This window comes from Cavia porcellus, unplaced genomic scaffold, assembly GCF_034190915.1.
Source record: "Cavia porcellus strain 051 isolate PalLab524CR breed Dunkin Hartley unplaced genomic scaffold, mCavPor4.1 scaffold_1, whole genome shotgun sequence".
Classification (NCBI taxonomy): domain Eukaryota; kingdom Metazoa; phylum Chordata; class Mammalia; order Rodentia; family Caviidae; genus Cavia; species Cavia porcellus.
In genome coordinates, this window is record NW_026947484.1 from 199,337,601 (window position 1) to 199,357,256 (window position 19,656).

Sequence of the window (19,656 nt, forward strand, 5' to 3'; positions counted from 1 at the left end):
CCAGTCATTTCCTAAATGATTTTAGGGTTTTTTGTTGTTGTTGTTGTTGTTTAGGTATTTTTTGTTTGGTATCAGGAATTGAACTCATGACCTCAGGCCTGACAGGCAGGCGTTGTACCATTGAACCATTTGCTCAGCCCCCTAAATGATCTTTAAGTTAATATCTTACGAGTTATAGGATTTGGGGCACTAATCTTTCTGGCTTACTATGTTAGTCAATAAGGCCAAAAGCTCAGTCCCTTCTCCTCACTTCAGAAATCCACTGTGGGATGGCAGATATTTTTAATCTTTCACCTCAGGCTCTTCTAAATCTGAAGTAAAGCTAGTTAATCATACCTATGAAATAATTAGGAAATGTTAGGTCTATCAAACTAGGGGAAGTGGCATGTGCTTGGAATCCCAGATCTTTAGGAAGCTGAAGCAGGAGGATCATTTAAACCCAGGAAAGGAGTTCAAGACCAGTCTGGGCAGCACAGTACTATCTGATCTCAAAAAAGACTACTAAAATCTAATGAATTAAAACAGAAGGGCAACAACCAATAATATGTTTAAAGCACTGTAGAAAATCTTAAGGATACTCCCCACAAATAGGATAGAGACAAAACAGACTCTAAGGGATAGAAAGAAAACATATATATATAGACATTATCAACAGTATTCAGTAAATATATTTTTTGGATGGTCTTACACACTGTTAGCAAACATTTTTTCCCCAAAGCAGTCACAAAAAGGGTGAAAATTCTAAAATTCACCAGCCTCTCCCAAATCCCCATTCCAGTTAATCTAATCGATCACCAGAATATTTTCATTCTCTCAAATGTCTACAGTTCTAGTCTGAGCCTTCTAGTCACCCAGAATCCTTGATTTAAAATCTATTCTCTGGGGCTGGGGATTTAGCTCAGTGGCATAAGCACCTGCCTTGAAGCAGGCAGTCGTGAGTTCGATCCCCAGAACCGATAAAAAGTTAAAAAAGAAAAAAAAACTATTCTCTGCCACCTACCTCTCCTTTCTCATGTCCTGAAATTTAGATTCCTTAATCCACTAACAAATCCTGTTGGTTAGATAGCCATGAATTTCAGGTCAGCTCAAGGTCTGTCTGAACTACATAGCAAGATCCTGTCTCAAAATAAAAAATGAACAATTTTAAAATGCTGTTGGCTGCCCCTTTTCAATTCATTAGTATGGCATACATGGCCTTAAATTACAGAAATAAATCCAAAATGTGAAAAATCTACTTTTCACAACTAACTATAACCCAACACACTCTGAAGCTTGAAAAGCAATATATATATATATATATATATATATATACACTGCATTTTTCCAAGCTCTCATTATATAGAAATAAAAATATGCCTACTTTAATGTTAAGCAACCTCCTAATACTATACTAAAATATTAATAAAGTGATACACTAACATCTGAAAACTAGCCTTTCTCTGGCACTAATAAGCTATCTGTGTCGTGCTAGGTGATCCACCTCCATTTTCTCTGCAGTTAAAAGAGACCAATTTTCTTGGTATTACTTTCAGCACTAAAGTCCACAAGATTATCAAAAGTTGTAGTCATGTATATTAGAGGTCACAGATCACATAGTGCTAACATTTGACAGATCTGAGTTATAAGGCACCAAGATTCTCAGTGATATTCCTGAACTAGAAGGACAAACTATAAACCACCCCTCAAGTTTTTTTTACCCCTCAATGTTTTTTTAATCCCTCAACTTTTTTATCCAGTATTTACTCAATGAAAAACCACCTGAAGAATATAACATTGTCTCGCCTCCCTGGTAAGCGGCTGTGGCCACCCCAGGGAAAGAACCACCAGTGTCTCCTGAGATCCGTGCCATGTTGGAACTCAGGGCGCTGGGATACCAAGCAAGCAGCTCACCTCCCTGCTAAGTGGCTGCAGTGTGGCAGGCTGCGGCCACCCCAGGGAAAGAACCACTGTCTCCTGAGATCTGTACCACATTGGAACTTAGGAAGTTGGGAAACCAAGCAACCAGCCTGCCTCCCTGCTAAGCAATACTGAGCCTACTGGTGCATGGGCTGAGAGTCAAACATCCCACTTCCCCTGCCGTCCTTTAGTAAATGGGAACCAGAGATCTGAACATCTCTTGGGAAGTTGACCATATGCAATATAGCAAATAAGGAAATAAAGAAAAAAAAAAACAGAAAAAGGGTACAAGTAATACAAAACTTAAAAAACAAACAGTAAGAAATCACTAGTTAACAGATTACACATTCCCATCCCAGAAATAGCAGCCATTCAAACCACAAAACCAAAGCATACAAAGTGGACCCTCAAACAGTGAGACTGCAAACAGTTTTATTCAAGGATCCAACAAAACTCAGCAATATGGTTATCCATCCCACACACTCAAACATATATGCAGTTATAACCTTTACAACACTTTCTTTTCTTTTGTACAATGACAATTTCACATTTTGGGTTTTATTACTCCCACAGTTCTTATTACTTTTTTTGAATAGAGTAAAACCAAATGCAACATATCAGAACAGAGTCAGTCAAATCAAAAGGATGGACATAATAGATAATGTAAAAACAAAATAGAAGGTGATCAACAATGCCTCTTGCTATCTTAAGAACTGCCTATATCATCAGTTATAATAAAATTGAACAAAACAGTAAAGAATAAAACCAAAACATTGGAGACATTACAGGACTTTTAAAGAAGATAATAGTCAACCAGAATGGGCATCATAATCTTATTGTCTTCACAGTTGTTGCCTATACTTTCGAACTTGGTACTATCAAGCTAAGCAGAATAGGGGAAAATCAATCAAAACAAGATGGTGAGGGCAATACAGGGTTTCAAATCAAGTTAATAGGAAATCAAAGTAGGTTACTCTAATGTATCCTGCTATTTTTTATTTTTACCTTAATTAAAAAGAAAAAAATAAAAAAGTAAATAATTAAAAAAGGAGATTGAGATAAAAGAGGGCATAACAACAAAACAGCACAGATCAAAACATAACCATTTAAGCAAAATAGTGTTTCACAACCAGATATCCTGACATAAAAGTAGTTACCATAGTGTCTCTTTCCTTGGAATCTTTGAGTATAACTTCGTATACTCTAGCACCAAACAAATCCAGACAATGTAAAACCATTCAAGAGAATGACATTATTACAGGGTATTTACAGCCAACAGAAAATGAACAACGGTTTCTGTATAATGTCCTTGTCTATAAAAGTTTTTGCTTATATTATCACATATAATAAAATACAATAAGATACAACCTGTTAAGACCAATGGAGACAGAAGAATAAAAGCTTGATGGGACTTCAAAGCACTAGCTATTATGATGTCTTGTTTTCTCCAAAATAGCTGTTCCTACCTTCCAATCTTCTCTACCTCATTTCTGTTGAGCTCTTTTTCTGTCATTTGTTGTCAATTTGTCTTCATTGTGGCCTCTCTGCTACTATTTCTGGAATCTTGGTATTTTCCTTTTTTAGAATATCCTGAAGTATTCTCTGCAGAGTTGAATTGGTGGTTGCAAATTCCCCTAATCCCTCTTTACCCTGGAAGCACTTTGTTTTTCCATTAATTTCCAGGGACAGTTGTGCAGGATATATCAATCTTGGCTGGAGGTTATTATCTTTCAAAGCTTGAATTATTTCCCCCCACGCTCTTCGTTATTTGATGGTTTGTGCCAAGAAGTCTGCTGTAATTCTGATGGGTGTTCCCTTGTAAGTGATCTGTTTCTTGTCTCTGATGGCTTTTAATATTCTGTTCTTATATTGGATTTCTGGAATTTTGATTATTATATGCCTGGGTGTAGTTCTGTTTGGATTGTAGGTGGCTGGGGTCCTGTATGCCTCATACATCTGAGTATCTTTACCTTTTGCTAAATTAGGGAAATTCTCTTGGATTATTTCTGTGAATAGCTTTTGTAGTCCATTTGTTTGTGTCCCTACTTCTTCTTTTATGTTCTTAATTCTTAAGCTATAGATCCTGTTATCATCTTCTAGCCTTTGTATTCTTGCTGTTTTTTTGTTATTTTTAAGAAATTTTTCATTTCATGCTCCCACATTACAAATCTGCCCTCCAGTTCAGATCATCTACCCTTAGTTTCTTTCAAGCTGTTATGCCAGCTTTCAATAGAGTTTTTAGTTTCCTGGTAATCTCTTTGAACCTGCTTCACATAATCTATGTTTTCTCTATTTTCTCCATCAAACAATTTTCCCCTTTCTGTTCTTCCATTCCACCATCTGTTTTTTCTTGGGTGGTGCTTAGCATTTCTCTAACTATTCTACTTATATCTTGCTTTAGGTCGTTAATAACTTCATTATTTTTTTTTGTCTTTTTCCTTTTTATTGGTACCAGGGATCGAACTCACGACTAATAACTTCATTTTTGAACTGTCTATGAGGCTCTGGAGATATCGCTTTATGTCTATTGGTGCCATGTCTGATACTGCATGTTTCTCAGGATTGGGGGCCAAGGACCCTTTCTTGTTGCTCCCTCTTCCCATATTTTTTGTTCCTTCCATACAAGCGTATATAGGAGGCCCAGTTTCTTTCTTTGTCAGTTACAGTTTGCTTGAATTGCGCCGGCTAGGTGTTCCCGCCCACTGCAGTGTACTAGGGAGACACAGACCTGGGCAGCCTATGCTTGGCCCGCCCCTCCAGGGCAACCTACTGAAGGCTTCACTGCTAGGATGCACCTCCAGGTGCTGGGTCCTGGTTTGGACTAGCCTACTGGGTCTTAAGTCAGCGGTGACACCCAGGCCAGGCACTCCCCACCAATCCCGCTTGACAGAGGAATATGCGACTAAGGACACTGCAGCGTCCTGTTCCGGCTAGTCTGCCTGGTCCCAGTATGTCCTTTGCTGAAGCCTCCTACTCTATGGAAGGGTCCCCAATCCGCTCACTCACCACAGGTCGATGCAGGGCTCCCGGCCAGTCCCGCTCTCAACTCCATTCACCACTTCCCACTCTCAGAGCTTTCGCGCCTCTCTCCTTGCCGTGCTGATTGGGACGCAGCAGCGGCTGCAGGAAATTCAAATCGCGGCTTCCAGTGGCACTGGCTCCAGCTTCCGCACTGAGACTTTATCTGTTCCTGTTATAGCACCAGGATTGGGTTTCCAGTTGGTTTCTCTTAGTTTAGTTCGTTCCTGGGTCGGCAGGGTATATTGCCCCTTGCTTAGGACTTCTCACCCTGCACCATTCCTGGATTTTAAGTGGGGTATCTCAGAGAGCCTCCGTAGCTGCTGCTATCTATCCACCATGTTCTCCCAGAAGTCCTTCTACAATCTTTTTGAAGGAAAATATTTTTACTACTGTTTTGCTTTATTCTACTTAATGGTACTGTTCTATTCAATATTCTGTTTTGATAAGTTCTATAATGTTTGTACTTCATTTTATTTTGCTATACATGATTGAAAGAACAACTATTGTTAAAATAATGAGATTCTGACTTGTCTGAATACTGCTTATTATTGACAGATTTTATTCAAAACTGTTAGGTTGCTGGTATCAAGCTGAGGAGTATAGATACCTATACTGAAAATGACAATGATTCACCACAATATCCATTCTGATTTGATTACTACCTGTTTTTGTAGCTCTAAACTATCTACAAAGTTGTATTTCTGTTAATTCTGTTATATACTGATATGTTTAATTATACTTTATCTGATAATATAGCCAATTTGGTTGATAACAAGAAACAGAATAGTAACCATAGTAGAACTCCTTATACAGCAGTTTTATATGTCTTTTTAGTTTTATGTGTCTATAGGAATATGTTTAGTTCTGTCCTGCTTTGTTTTGTTTCTCCCTCTAATATAGAAAGGATAGAAATACATGTTAAGACTCATGCTTGCGTAAAACCTATAAACAGTTTATGAGAACTAATCTTATAACACATGCTGAAATGAACAAATACTTTGAAGGAAAGAAGGGAGCACTGCAGTACCCAGTGCTGATTCCAGAGTGTTATGATGTGAAATCCAGCAATATTATTAATCTTTTTCAGAAAGATTTAATCTAATATATTTTGTTAGGTCTCAACATAAATGAAGATATGAATAAATGCGTACATGTCTAAGTGTATAGGATTGATACTCATATTACTTAGTTTTCGTTGGATAATTGAACAGAACAGTTTGCAGTCTCCCTGGTTGAATTCCCATTTATACGTTCCACTTTTGTATCTTGAACAATTATTTGTGGGGGGAAAATATGTATACATCAACTAGTGATTTATTACTGTTTATTTCTTTTCTTTGAAAGTATGTACTATTTCTGCCCATTTTCTATTGTTTTATCTTTCTTTAAATAATAAAAAAAAAAGAAAGAAAAAACAGAAAAGAACAAGATATACTATGGTACCTATTATTGTTATCCCAGTACCTGCTGTGATTTCACTACACTGTCTCAATTGGCTTTGTTCTGTCCTGTTCTGTTGTATTTTACTACCTTCAAAATAATAAATAAATAAATAAAAAGAATATAACATTGGTAGTATTTCTGTGACTTACACACTAATCATGGTCCCAATGGCTTCAGAATGTTTCTGACCTAACAACAAGAACAACAACAGGACTTACTTCACAAAGCTGTTGCAAAAGTTAAATGAAATAATAAACAGGCACTCCAGACAGCACCTGGCACATAGTAATAATGTCCAATACAAATTACCCATTATCATCACAGTGGCAAAGTCATTCTTCTCCTCATCCTCTAAATCACAAATATAAAAAACCTTGGGAGGGGCTCAGGATGTGACTCAGTGCCAGAGTTCTTGCCTTCTATGCACAAAATCCTGTGTTTGATCCCCAGCACCACCACCAAAAAAAAAACCTCTGAGGGCTAGGAATTTAGCTCAATGGCATAAGTACCTGCCTGGCAAGCATGAGGTTGTAAGTTCTATCCCCAGTACAAAAAAAGGAAAAAAAAAAAAAATTGGGGGGAGGGGGGACTTAATTAAAAATAATCTAAACCACTTCCCAGCATGCACATATAAAGAACAGGAATTTTTATTAAGTCATCATTCAGTGTTATTACTGAGATGTTAGTTTCTTTCTTTCTTTTTTTTTTTTTTTTTTTTTTTTTTTTTGAGACTGGGTCTTGCTCTGCAGTTCAGGTTGGCTTTGAGCTTACTTTGTAGCACAGGATGGCCTTGAACTAGCAACAATGATCCTCCTGCCTCAGCCTCTCCAATACTGGGATTATAAACATGTGCCACCACACCAGGCTCTAATGTTAGTTTCTTGACAACAATGTGACATTCAGGGAAAAGTATCTGTGGGTCAATCATTAAACCTCAATGTTGTAATGAAATAAATAAGGTTATATTCAGTACTAGTGTATCCTGCTCTACTAAAACTACAGCTCCACTTTTTACCTTACATGCTTCCTTTTTAGTTTTTATCTGATACCAAAAATTAAACTCAGGACCTTGCCCTTGCCAGGCAGGCTTAGATTTGACATTTGTTAGAAGTTCAACAGGCTTAGAGAGAAACTCTCTCTTTTAACATTATCCTGCATTAGCATTACAATATGTTAAAATTGCTTCCTTACTTTCCTACATCTCAAAAGTAAGTGAAAAGTCCAGTACCATGGCACACAACTAATTCTAGCCACTCCCAGCTACTCAGGAGGCTGAGGCAAGAGGCAAAATGATCACAAATTCACAAGGCCTGCCTGGAGAACCCAGCGAGATATTCAGAAATATGAAGTCAAAATGATCATAAGTTTCAGAAAGGCAGCAGTGCCAAATGAGAAGGGCCTTCTTATAAGGTCAACAAGACTGAATGAAACACAACATGACCTGGAAATTAAAGCTCTATGGACAGACACACAGGTTGCTTACAGTCCCTATCATGTTATGGCTATAACGTTTTTAGTTTGTATGATTCACTCTTCATCTTTTCCCAATGGTAGTTAAGTAGCCTAATGCTATTCTGCAGTATTTCCTAGAAGACATTAAGTATCAGAAGCCCTTGCCATTGTACATAGCAAATCTGCTCCTGTGTCACATGCCCATGACCAGAATTCAAGCAAGGGGCTCTGTGTTTCTTTATCTCCCTCCTGTGTGCCCAGGATCTATCCTAAACCTGACAGCATCTTTCCCCAACACCACAAACTGGCTCTGGATTTGCATGAAAGTATCTTTTTAAGAAACTCATCAAGGGCTGGGGATTCTGCTCAGTGGCATAAACACCTGCCTTGTAAGTGTGCGGTCATGAGTTTGATCCCTGGTATCATCTTTAAAAAAGAGGAAAAAATTCATCAATAACTAAGAAAAAAAGTCAAGATTTTGAAACAATTTTCAAAGAGTTAATCTGCTCCCACAGATAAAAATGGAAGAGGCATTAGGCTGAAGTTTGCATCTGTAATTAAAGCAATGTTTCCTAAATACCAGCTTCTTTAAGATACCAATAGTCCTTTGCTGATTCCAAAAGTGGTATCTACCATTTACTGGGCCAAGTCACTTAACTGCTCTCACCTCTCCCACTGGCAACATGACAACAGTGATATTACTCCTTATAAAATTTCTGCACATAATGAACACACAGTGAACACATAATAAATTTCAGTTGAAGGAAAAAATATGTTGGGCATGGTGGCTTATATCTGCAATATCAGTATCCTGGGGAACTCAGGCAGAAGGACCACTTAGATACTCAGCTAGAAAATTTCAAAATGAAAAGAGCTGGGGATGAGGCTTAGTGTGAAAGTTCTGGGTTCAATCTCTAGTACTAAAAAACAATAAACTAAAATATCAATGAAACTAAGTATGGCCCACATCCATTACACCAGTCTATAGGAAGTTAGCTCAGCGACTCAAGTGTTTGCTTGGTAACTGTGAGGTCATGAGTTCAATCCCCAGTACCAAAAATAAATTTTAAAAATAAATAAATAAATAAATGTACATTACAGACCTACAAAGACAATAAAATCACAGAAGCTACCTTTTATTGCACTAAAGATAACTGTTTCAAAAAACTGCTAGCAGGGCTGGGGATTTAGCTCAGCAACATAAGCACCTGCCTGGCAAGTGTGTGGTCATGAGTTTGATCCCTGGTACCAAAAAAGACAAAATAAAACAAAAAAACAAAAAACTGCTGGCAATATCTTTTTCAAATTCACACTTCCAACATCAAGATGTTGGAATTATCATCTTAATTATTAAGATGTTAAGTTATTTCAACAAACCTTATGTAAGAGTGTAAGTACCTTAAATTTACTATATATTTTATCCAAGTTTCTAAATTCAGTAAACACCAAGAAATCTAAAGACTCAGTTCCTTAAGATGAAATCTTATCTCAAAGCATCAAATCAGTTAAATGGGGCAAAAGAATCAGATACAGATACCTGTATATAAAAATCATCTTTTCAAGTCAGCTGAATTTCCCTAAGTGAGGGTAGGGAAGGAAAAGTGGACTAGCAAGCACAAGGTCATGAGTTCAATCCTCAGTACCAAAACAACAACAACAACAAAGGAAAGGTGGAAAAAGGAAGGCTAGAAATGAGTGGCAAATGAGAGAAGGCAGGGATAGATTGTACCTAAGCAGTAAAGCCCAAAGGACGGTGGTTCAGTTTCAAACAAGGTTCCACATCTGTGAAATCAGCACACCATCCTCAATCTATCTCAGTGCTTCCCAAAGTAAGGACACCAGTGAAAGAGATAAAGCATTTTAAAATATCCCAAAGCTATTATCTTTTAAATTCTCTTACAGAAGACCTAGTTGGTTAACGCCCTTTAGACTGTGTCACACTATGCCATTCAGACTGACCTTGAACTCACTTTGCAGCCCAGGTTAGTCTCAAACTTGCAAGATCCTCCTGTCTCAGCCTCCCAAATGCTGGGATTATTGTGCAACCAGGCACACACCAGGCAGCTAGCACCCCTTCTAATGCTAACTCCTCTTCCTAACAAAAGCCTACCTATGATAGCGAACCTATGACACCCTCGTGGCAGCAAGCTATTTGCTCTCACTGAAAGCACTAAGCACAAAAGTTTTGCTTTTTTTTTGATACTAAGGATCAAACTCACAACCTCACACTTACCAGGCAGGCACTTATGAGTTAAATCCCCAGTCCAAAAGTTTTGCTATTGTTCAGATACTGCTAAACTATAGCATCTAGCCAGAATTCAACACAACTGCTCATTATACCTGTTTTTACTATTAACATGCATTTATTGCAAATAATTTTTCATACAGGATACACAAAGAACAATGAAGTACAAAACTCCCTTTCACAATAAACTGCAGGTTGTAAAGTATTAATTGCTTAATATTTAAAATAATAAAAAAAACCTATATATTAGATAATAACATGATGGTGATATAAGAAAGATCAAAGCTGAGTTTAGAACACATGTTCACTATATATGAAGCCTGGGTTTAATTTCCAGCACTGCAGTGGTCATTATTTTTCAACTGTAAGCTCCAGTATACTCATCTCTAATATTAGCATATCGACACCTATTAAAGTATAGTTAGGATTAGTGGCAATCCCAACACTTGGGAGGCTGAGGCAGAAGGATTACCATGACTTTGAGGCCAGCCTGGACTACCTATTGAGAACCTGTCTCAGAAAAAAACAAAAGAAGAGAGGGAAAAAGTACTGAAACAATTACATGAGTTAGTGTAGCTCAATACCTGATACTAAGGAGTGTCCAACAACAATCCATCCATTACTTCCATTTTTAAAGCTATTAGAAAGCACTTTAAGAGACCTCCAGGGAGACTCTTTGGGTGAAGCTAGGGAAGCTGGGCTTCCTGTATATTAAAAAAAGGAGCATTTGCTCTAGTTGTAACACTTCCTCCTAAGAACCTCTAGGGACCTAGCTTTGCTTTTTACACTGATAAAGCTACAGTCTACTCTCTCCCATGGCTCATAATTCATAGTTACAAGAAAGTAAGTGGGACTAAAGTGCTAGAGGGAAAAGTACATATCTTAAATCACTTATAAGTCAAAAAAAAAAAAAAATCACTGAGAAGTCAAACCCTAGAGGGGACCAAAGAAGTACCCTCTTTATAACAGAAGTCCAAGCTAAATGAAGGCATGTTACTTCCTTTGGGCAAATTCCACATACTATAAAGAGTCACTAGGTAGTCCAAAAACCAACCTTGATCATTTATCCTCTGCTGCTGACCAACAGGTTAAAAAAAAAAAAAAGCCCTTTCAAATAAGAAAAAGGTCCAACCTTGAGTAGGAATGCTCAAAAAACAAGATTGAGTATTTTCTATAGTCCTGCCACTGTGCAATATATTTATGTATACCATTTAATGAGGCAGTCCCAAAACAACCCACCAAACTGTCAACTCTCCCAACAGCCAATTAACTACGCTTATCAAACATTTAACTACTGATTTAGGTAGCTTATAATTTAAACTGATGCAGCAGTCTGATTAGCTTTTAAGAGTTTATACCAAGTTAAAATTGACTGACAGCAGCATTTTCAAGAATGTCCGAAGTGTCTCCACCCCAGTTCCTTGCTGCTATAACTGGGGAGAGAGAACTGGGGCAGAAAGAGGACCTCTGCTAGTGGAATGATACAACCTCATCTGAGTCGCAGGGGATAGGAGAGACATGGGGTGTGGGGAGCAGGACAACAATTAAGGAGGAAATTAACAACAAATTCCATAAATTCTACAAATTAGATTCAGCAAACTGACTTTTTTGTATGTGTGTGTCTTTTTTCTTTTTGTCTTTTTCTTTTTTATCAGTACCGGGGATAGAACTCACAATTGCCTGCTTGCAAGGCAGGTGCTTATGCCACTGAGCTAAATCCCCAGCCCCAAGCAAACTGACTTTTATTGTATTAGGTATTAAGTAAATTGGACATGTGATAAACTGGTTTTCAGCACCTTGGATTTTGGTGAACTGATTTGCTTTACTTACCTATTCAATGACATTAACCACTTGCAGATAGAGAAATTAACTAACACTGCTAAAGTAATATAGCTACACTCTAGATTATTCACACACTACCTCTGTTCATTCTTCAGTAAGAGCTGTGTGGTATCTCTATGTCTTTTCACCATTACTTCGCATGCAAAAAGGAAAAGAAAAACAGAAAAGGAAAGATTTCAATTCAGGCTAATTTTAAAGCTCATGCTCTAACACAGGTAGTTTTCCTAACAACTTCCTGAAGTAATTTTAACCCCTCCCCTCCTGCTTACGTTTGTCTACCATAATATAACAACTATTTTCCTTTTTGGGCAAAGATTTGTATCTTCTATTCAAAGGTTGAGTAGCATTATTTCAGACAACACAGACATTATTATTTTATTAGCCATAACAACCATTTTGCTCATATTCGAATTCTTTTTTTTTTCTTTTTGGTCTTTTTGAGACAGGGTCCCACCATGCAATTCAAGCTGGTCTTAAACTCATTGTGTAACCACCGTCCTCAAATGCACAGCAATCTTCTTGCCTCAGCCTCCCAAGGGCTCCAAGTGCTGAGATTATAGGCATGTACCACCATACCCAGCTTCAGATCAAATTTTGCAGAGCTAAAATTGCTTAAGAACTTCCATTAACATCTTTAGGGACTCTTAAAACTGGCAAGCCCTGGTATATGCTACAACTTTATCCTTTATTATGTTCATTTCATGTACATACAAACATACAACTTCATGATGAATTATTTTGATCTAAGTATGACTAACTAGTCTCATTAAATGTAAAAACAAATTAGCACACACTTCCAACTAGTAGCACACACTTTGAAAGACTGAGAAACAGTATCCCAAATTTGAGTCACACCTGAGAAACAGCAAAGACTCTGTCTTAAAATAAAAATATAGAATGTAGTTCACTGCAAAGGCCCAGGGTTTAATCCCCAGTACTAATAACTGTAATTCTTTTTTTTTTTTTTTTTTTTTTTGTCTTTTGTCTTTTTATCGGTACCGGGGATCGAACTCACAACTGCCTGCTTGCAAGGCAAGCGCTTATGCCGCTGAGCTAAATCCCCAGCCCAATAATTGTAATTCTAAAATACACCAAATGTATACATATGACCAAATGTATACATATGACTAGTGCTTGCTCAAACTATTTGCTTTATTTGTATTCTTCAGGGATTTTTCAAATATATGATGCTAGGATGCATGTGTTTTATCACCTATCAGCACATAAAACCTAACACAGTAAAAATTTCAAGGTTCTATCAATAAAATAATAGTTCAGGGCTCTCTAAACTGGATGGGGTGGTACACACCCATACTCCCACAAGGTTGAAACAGGATGATTCAAAGTTTCAAAATCAGCCAGGGCAATGTAGTGAGATCTTGTTCCAAACTAAAACTTAGAAGGTACTAGCAATGTAGAATAGTGATAGAGAGCTTGCCTATCATGTGTGAGGCCCTAAATTCAACCTCCACTACAATTAATTACAATTCAACCTCCATTATAATTAATTACAATTAATAAATAAGCAAATAAATAGGCTAAGTAACTATAAATATATTCTGCTCTTTTGGGTAGGCAGAAAAATTCTTTGTTCACAGAGCTTATAATGTGGCTCACATATGATGCACCATGGGGGTGGGAATATGCTGGGGACCGAACCTAGGGTCCTGAGCATACTAAGCACATGTACTAACATGAGCCATATTGCCATCTCTGAAAGCATTTTTAAAATGTTAATATTTTTACCTTTATACTGCCTAAATATAATCAGAAACTTACATTACTGGTTTGTTTCTATAAAATATATTTTTTAAAAAATCAATTAAACTGTTACTTTTTAAAAGAGTTAAACATTTGTTCTGATTCCCCAATGGGTTATAAAAAAATCTTTGATGTTCGGGAAAATGCAGATCTTTTTAGCAAATCTGAATAGCACAAACTAACATTTTGAAAAATGCCACCCTACCTTAGGCCTTTTCAAGTATATATTTTAAACACTCAACAAATAGATGACATACTTAATTATTTTTATAGTCTATTCAGAGCACCTCTTTTGTACTTTAACAGTGCCTCTTAATAATTATTTCTAATCTTCACCATATACCCAAGGCTAAGCTTAATGTTTTAGCGAAAAGAATAGATTCAACCTAACCTCTGTTTTAGCGAATAGAATAGATTCTACCTAACCTCTTTTGAAATCAACAGAAGCTATAAATTTAACTCAAGGCAGCTTTTGTAGCTCAGTTAGATTCAAGGTCATTTCAAGGCTTTTAATTACGAAGCAGGATGTGAGGAACTATACACTCAGTATAGTTAAGGAAAAGAGCAGCTGGTTTATGCACTTGCTTATTAGAGAGCATTATGAAAGTGTGTCTTGGCAAATTGCAAGTTCTCTGACCACCAGAGGGGAACACAAAGAAGCAAAGTAGCAATTTTCAAACATTTGTGTTTACTTTCAATAACATAAACTTTAAAAATGACTAAAAGACTAATTTTATTTTAGCAAATATGACTTATCTTTAATTAAAATTTTATGGATAACCAAACTCCCAAGATATCTGAAAATTACTCAGATTTCTAAAGAAATTTGAACTTATCTCTCCTTGTATCTAATCTAATCACAGATGTAGGTTTCAAAACTTTGAGGAAGAGAGGGGCTGGGGATTTAGCTCAGTGGCATAAGCACCTGCCTTGCAAGCAGGTGGTCATGAGTTCAATCCCCGGTACCGATAAAAATGAAGACAAAAAAAAAAAAAACTTTGAGGAAGAGGATACAATTGTAATTGTATTAAAACACATACACACATCAATCCCTCTTTGCATTTTCAGAGACAATCACAGAAGGCCCCAAATGTCTTTGCCATCCAATCACCTATGATCTACAGGAGGAAAGAAGGCAGTATCTATCGGGAAGGGTCCAAAGCACTGCTCTGGTCAGGCTAGAAACATTCAAATGGGAATGACAGACAACATCTATGAAAAAACTAGTGTCAGTATTTGAAACTTTCAAAAAAAAAAGTACAAGGCATGATTTTATCTTTTAAAAAAGTGAGAGCAAAATAAAAAGTGCATCACTGTGTGCGAACTCCATTTCAAGCATTAAGCATTTTTTTCCCCATTTTTTTTTTTAATCTTTTTATCGGTACCAGAGATTGAACTCAAGACTGCCTCCTTGGAGGGCAGGTGCTTATGCCGCTGAGCTAAATCCCCAGCCCCCCAAGCATTTATTTTTTCTTCTTCTTCTTCTTCTTCTTTTTTTTTTTTTTTTTTTTTTTTTGGTCTTTTTCCTTTTTATCGGTACCGGGGATCGAACTCACGACTGCCTGCTTTCAAGGCAGGCGCTTATGCCGCTGAGCTAAACCCCCAGCCCCGCATTTATTTTTTAATTAACATTATGGATAGCTCTAGTGAAGTTATTAGTTACAATACAAAATAGCAAAAAAAAAAAAAATACAAAAATAGCTCAACATAAATTGAATGAACTGATTGTTGAAACATCCAGGTAGATACATATACTTCTAAAAATCATCCTCAACTCTCAAAAAGCCATAAGACCAGCAAAAGAAAAGAACAACGGGTTGTCACATAGTTATCAGGTTTCATATTGAAGTAGTTTATAACATGAAAAACAGTTCTAAGCAGAAAAAAAACAGTAATTACCATATGATACCAAAACAAGCAGAAAGCTAAAATTTACAGTAACGCTAGAAGAAAATGGTAATTTTTCCCTTCATTTTCTGTATTTTCTACAGCGACCATGCATTTCCAACTTTAAAAAACAGATTCCTAAGCAGCTCATACCTAAAGACCTAAGACTTATTGGCAATTCAAGCACAGGAGTTCAAAATTCACAACCATTTAAAAGCTAAATACAAGATAGGCTAAATCCCTCCTGCTTTTATTTACATGCAAGCACTTCCAACTGTGTTTCCCAGGATGTGTCCCTTAGACAATGCTCTAACACTGCTTTCCAAACAAGGCACTTAAAACACAGAATTCTCCAGTCTTATCTATTCTCCTGGAACTAGCAGTAGAAAACAAAATTACAGTACTTCATGTTTTGCTCATAAATGTGAGCATAAGTTTTATTAATGGGAACACCATATGAAAAGCAAAAACTTTGAAATATTTTGAAAAAGCTCACTTGTAGATAAAAACTTTCATCTTCAAATGTTGAATGCTCTTCAATGAGTAGTATTTTCAGTAACTGCCTGCAAATGGTTAAATTTTGAATTCAAACTGGCCCAACTATCTTTCAGATTTGATCTGTCTGCAAGAAAGTGAATATTTTTTGTGGGAAAGCAATTGTATTTTCCCACATTAGGTGATTGATTAAGTTCTCCCGCTATAAAGGCTGATTGGTTTCCTGGTGCCAGTAAAATGATTGATGAATATTTCAACTGCAGCTCCCCTGCCACACTCCACACTTTGCCCCTCCCCCATACACTGCCTCCCCTTTCCGGCTGGGTTCCCTTTACACAGGCCAGCAGCGTTAAAGGAGTTTTCCCTTCTGTTTCGCAATTTTCTTAAGTGAATCCATGTTCTCAAATCCAGAGCTTTTAATATTGAGAAGACTGGACTCTTCGCAAGGCTAAATAAGTTTTGGAAATAAAATTCCCTTTACAAGTTTTCTTGAGGGAAAACTGAATTTTACTGTGAGGTTTTCTCAGTGAATGAATCTGTACTCACAAGACAAAATATGGCAGGAAAGAGTTATAAACAGAAAAAAAAAAGTGATGTGAAAATAATAAATTTTTAAAAACAGCAATGAAAACTAGCTTATCCTAAATGTACAAATTATGGTAACATCAGAACCTTAAATTAAATAATGGTTTCAGAATGGAATTTACATGTAAATTGTGTGAACCTTCAGACTTTAAGCAGGCAAGTTTTCTAAAACCAAAACAGGGAGATGGAGTGTAAATGTAAATACAGTACACCTGTTCTTAAAAGGATGACCAAATGGTATCTGAAATCAAATCATCCCAGGGAATTTGTAATCTGTGAGTGCTGTAAATAGCTATTTTCTCTAAGCAGCCCTTTCTTAAATTGTAATTTCCTGTTTTACTTAATTAAATCCATCACAAAATTGGAAAATCCCTTCAGGGATTATCTAATTTCACCTTTCATTTTGTAAGTGAGCCCATAGAGACATGACTTTGAGACAGAGGTAGAATCAGAACCTGGAAATAACCACTGAACCTCCTATTTCCTCAAATAATGTGGCTGGTCTCTTTTCTGAAGTCCTGTCCTATGCAATTTGTTCTCAGTATCACTGTGCCAGCTGAGAAATTGCTGTATTTATGGACCACTAGCTATTATATTTCCATTTTTAAAGGGTCACATCAACTTTACTGGATTGGTTCTTTCCGTTCATACAGCCAGCTTTTGCATGAAATAAAAAAGGTACATGAGCACTAAGGAGTAATAAAATCCAAAATGTGTAAATTTTGTTGTAAAAAAGAGAGGGAAAAAAAAAAAAGAAAAAGAGCTCTAACGGATATAACAGCAAGTGTGTTTAGGGGTGTTAAATAGCTGACTATATCAATGTTTTTGGATCATTGAACACAGCTGTTTGCAGTCTCACTGTTTGAATGTCCACCTTGTATTCTTTGATACTGTGATTTGAGCAACTATTTTCAAGATGATAATATGTAATCTACTAACAGGTGATTTCTTACTGCTATGTTTTTTTTTGTTTTGTTTTGTTTTGTAGTTCTGTATTACATGTACCCTTACACCACTTTGTTTTGTTTTGTGTTTTTCTCTTTTTCCTCTTAAATTAAAAAAAAAAAAAAAAAAAAAAAAAAGGTACATGGGACAAAGGGCGCCTTTTCCTAAACTGCATTCCCAAGTGAATCAGCTAGCCAGTTATATATAGGTCATTTTGTCTTAATCTGGCATACCTAGTATCTTTAAATTATAAGGAAGAAGGCCACAGATATAGCTTACTGTGAAGTATTTATCTGCATCTGCTTGGCCCTAGGTTCAATTCCCAGTATCACCAAAAAACAAAAAACACCTAAATTTAATTTAAATATGTATACAGAGAGCGGCTCAGTGGTACCGTATTTGCCTAGCATTCACTAGTGTATGCATACACACACACACATATATACATAAAATGGAGGGAGACACAGAGACAAAGAGACACAGACACAGACACCATGTAGCCAAACAAAAATCACATTCTAGTTCCACAAGGGCCCACTAGACCTTTGATTTAACTCAACAACATACTACTTGACTTAAGATACTGGTCCAATTTTCTCAAGCAGCTAGAAGTCTTTCCCTTATATTTTGTAGACTTTTTCTGATGACCTACAAAGGGTTCTGATATAAGCAAATGATTCAGACTCCTGACCTGACTCTTCTTCATCCAATATTTATTTATTTATTTATTTATTTATTTATTTATTTATTTATTTTATCGGTACTGGGGATTGAACTCACAACTGCCTGTTTGCAAGGCAGGCCCTTATGCCGCTGAGCTAAATCCCCAGCCCCCATCATTCAATATTTATAAACACTGGGGCTGGGGATTTAGCTCAGCGGCATAAGCACCTGCCTTTGCAAGCAGGCGGTCGTGAGTTCGATCCCCGGTACCGATAAAAAAGAAAAAGACAAAAAAAAATATTTATAAACACCAGTTCTTCCTGCATAGACTACAAGAAATGATATCCATGCCTTAAGCAACTCAAAACCTCTTCTTAGCATCCCTTAGGTTCACCAAGAAGTCTGATTTAGCAAAACTGTCTTCTGGTTATTAAATCTATCATGACAAGAAAAGAGTTACTGGCAAGTATGAAGTCATGAGTTAATTCCCAGTACCAAAAAAAAAAAAAAGTCACTTGAAATTATAAGAGTTCTTGTGAGTCTCTCTAATTCATAGAAGTTTAATTCAGAACATCTCCAGCAATTACCAATGGCCTGATTTTAGATGACTGCATTAAAGTAGACACTATGCTTGGCAATTTATGGACTGGCTTTTTTTTTTTTTTTTTTTTCCTGAGGATCCAACCTAAGACCTTGAGCATGTTCTACCATTAAGCTATACCAACAACCTGTAGACTTTTATCTTTGATCCTAATAATCTTACATTCAATTTCAGAAATGTTAAATTACATGGTGGACAGTCAACCTAATAAATTACTAATGTTACAATGTGAAATGGGAGGGTGAGGATAACAGGGTTATAACAATAAATATACACAGGATGATCAGAACATTATACAAATACTAAATAAATATCTTTTATTATTAAATAAATACACTTAAGTTCAGAGAAGTAACAAAGTTACAGAGCTGTGATCTTTGTTCTGCCACACTCCTAACCCTGCTCTTTCCCTCTCACACCATCTAACTGCAGTCCTCCTGACTGGGTCTCTACTACTGACACTCCTAAAAAACAAAACCCTCTAAATGAATGTCGATGGGGGGTTTCCCCAGGTGGTTTATTATCCTGCTAAAACTGCATCTGGGGGGAAGGACTGCGAGGCTAGAGAGGAAGCCTCAAGACAAATTAGGTTTCAAGAATACAGTAGAAATATGGAAGAAAGAAATCTGCTTCAGTTAATAACTTTAGTAAGAGTTACTAGGTCTAGTAATTTAAATTATTTAACTCAACTGAATAGTGCATTTACAAGTCAGGTTTCAGAGTCTACGCCTGAAGTCCTCAGATACTAGCAAGGCTGAGGTAGAAAGGTCACTTGAACTCAGCAATTTGAAACCAGCCTGGGTAATAGGGCAAAATCGCA

General features: G+C 36.7%; 1 protein-coding gene across 2 annotated transcripts in view; it reads right to left on the minus strand.

The window, feature by feature from the left end:
- Window positions 1-19,656, minus strand: part of Nr6a1 (nuclear receptor subfamily 6 group A member 1) — a 202,895-nt gene that overhangs the window by 172,518 nt on the left and 10,721 nt on the right. The gene's annotated exons all lie outside the window — the stretch shown is intronic.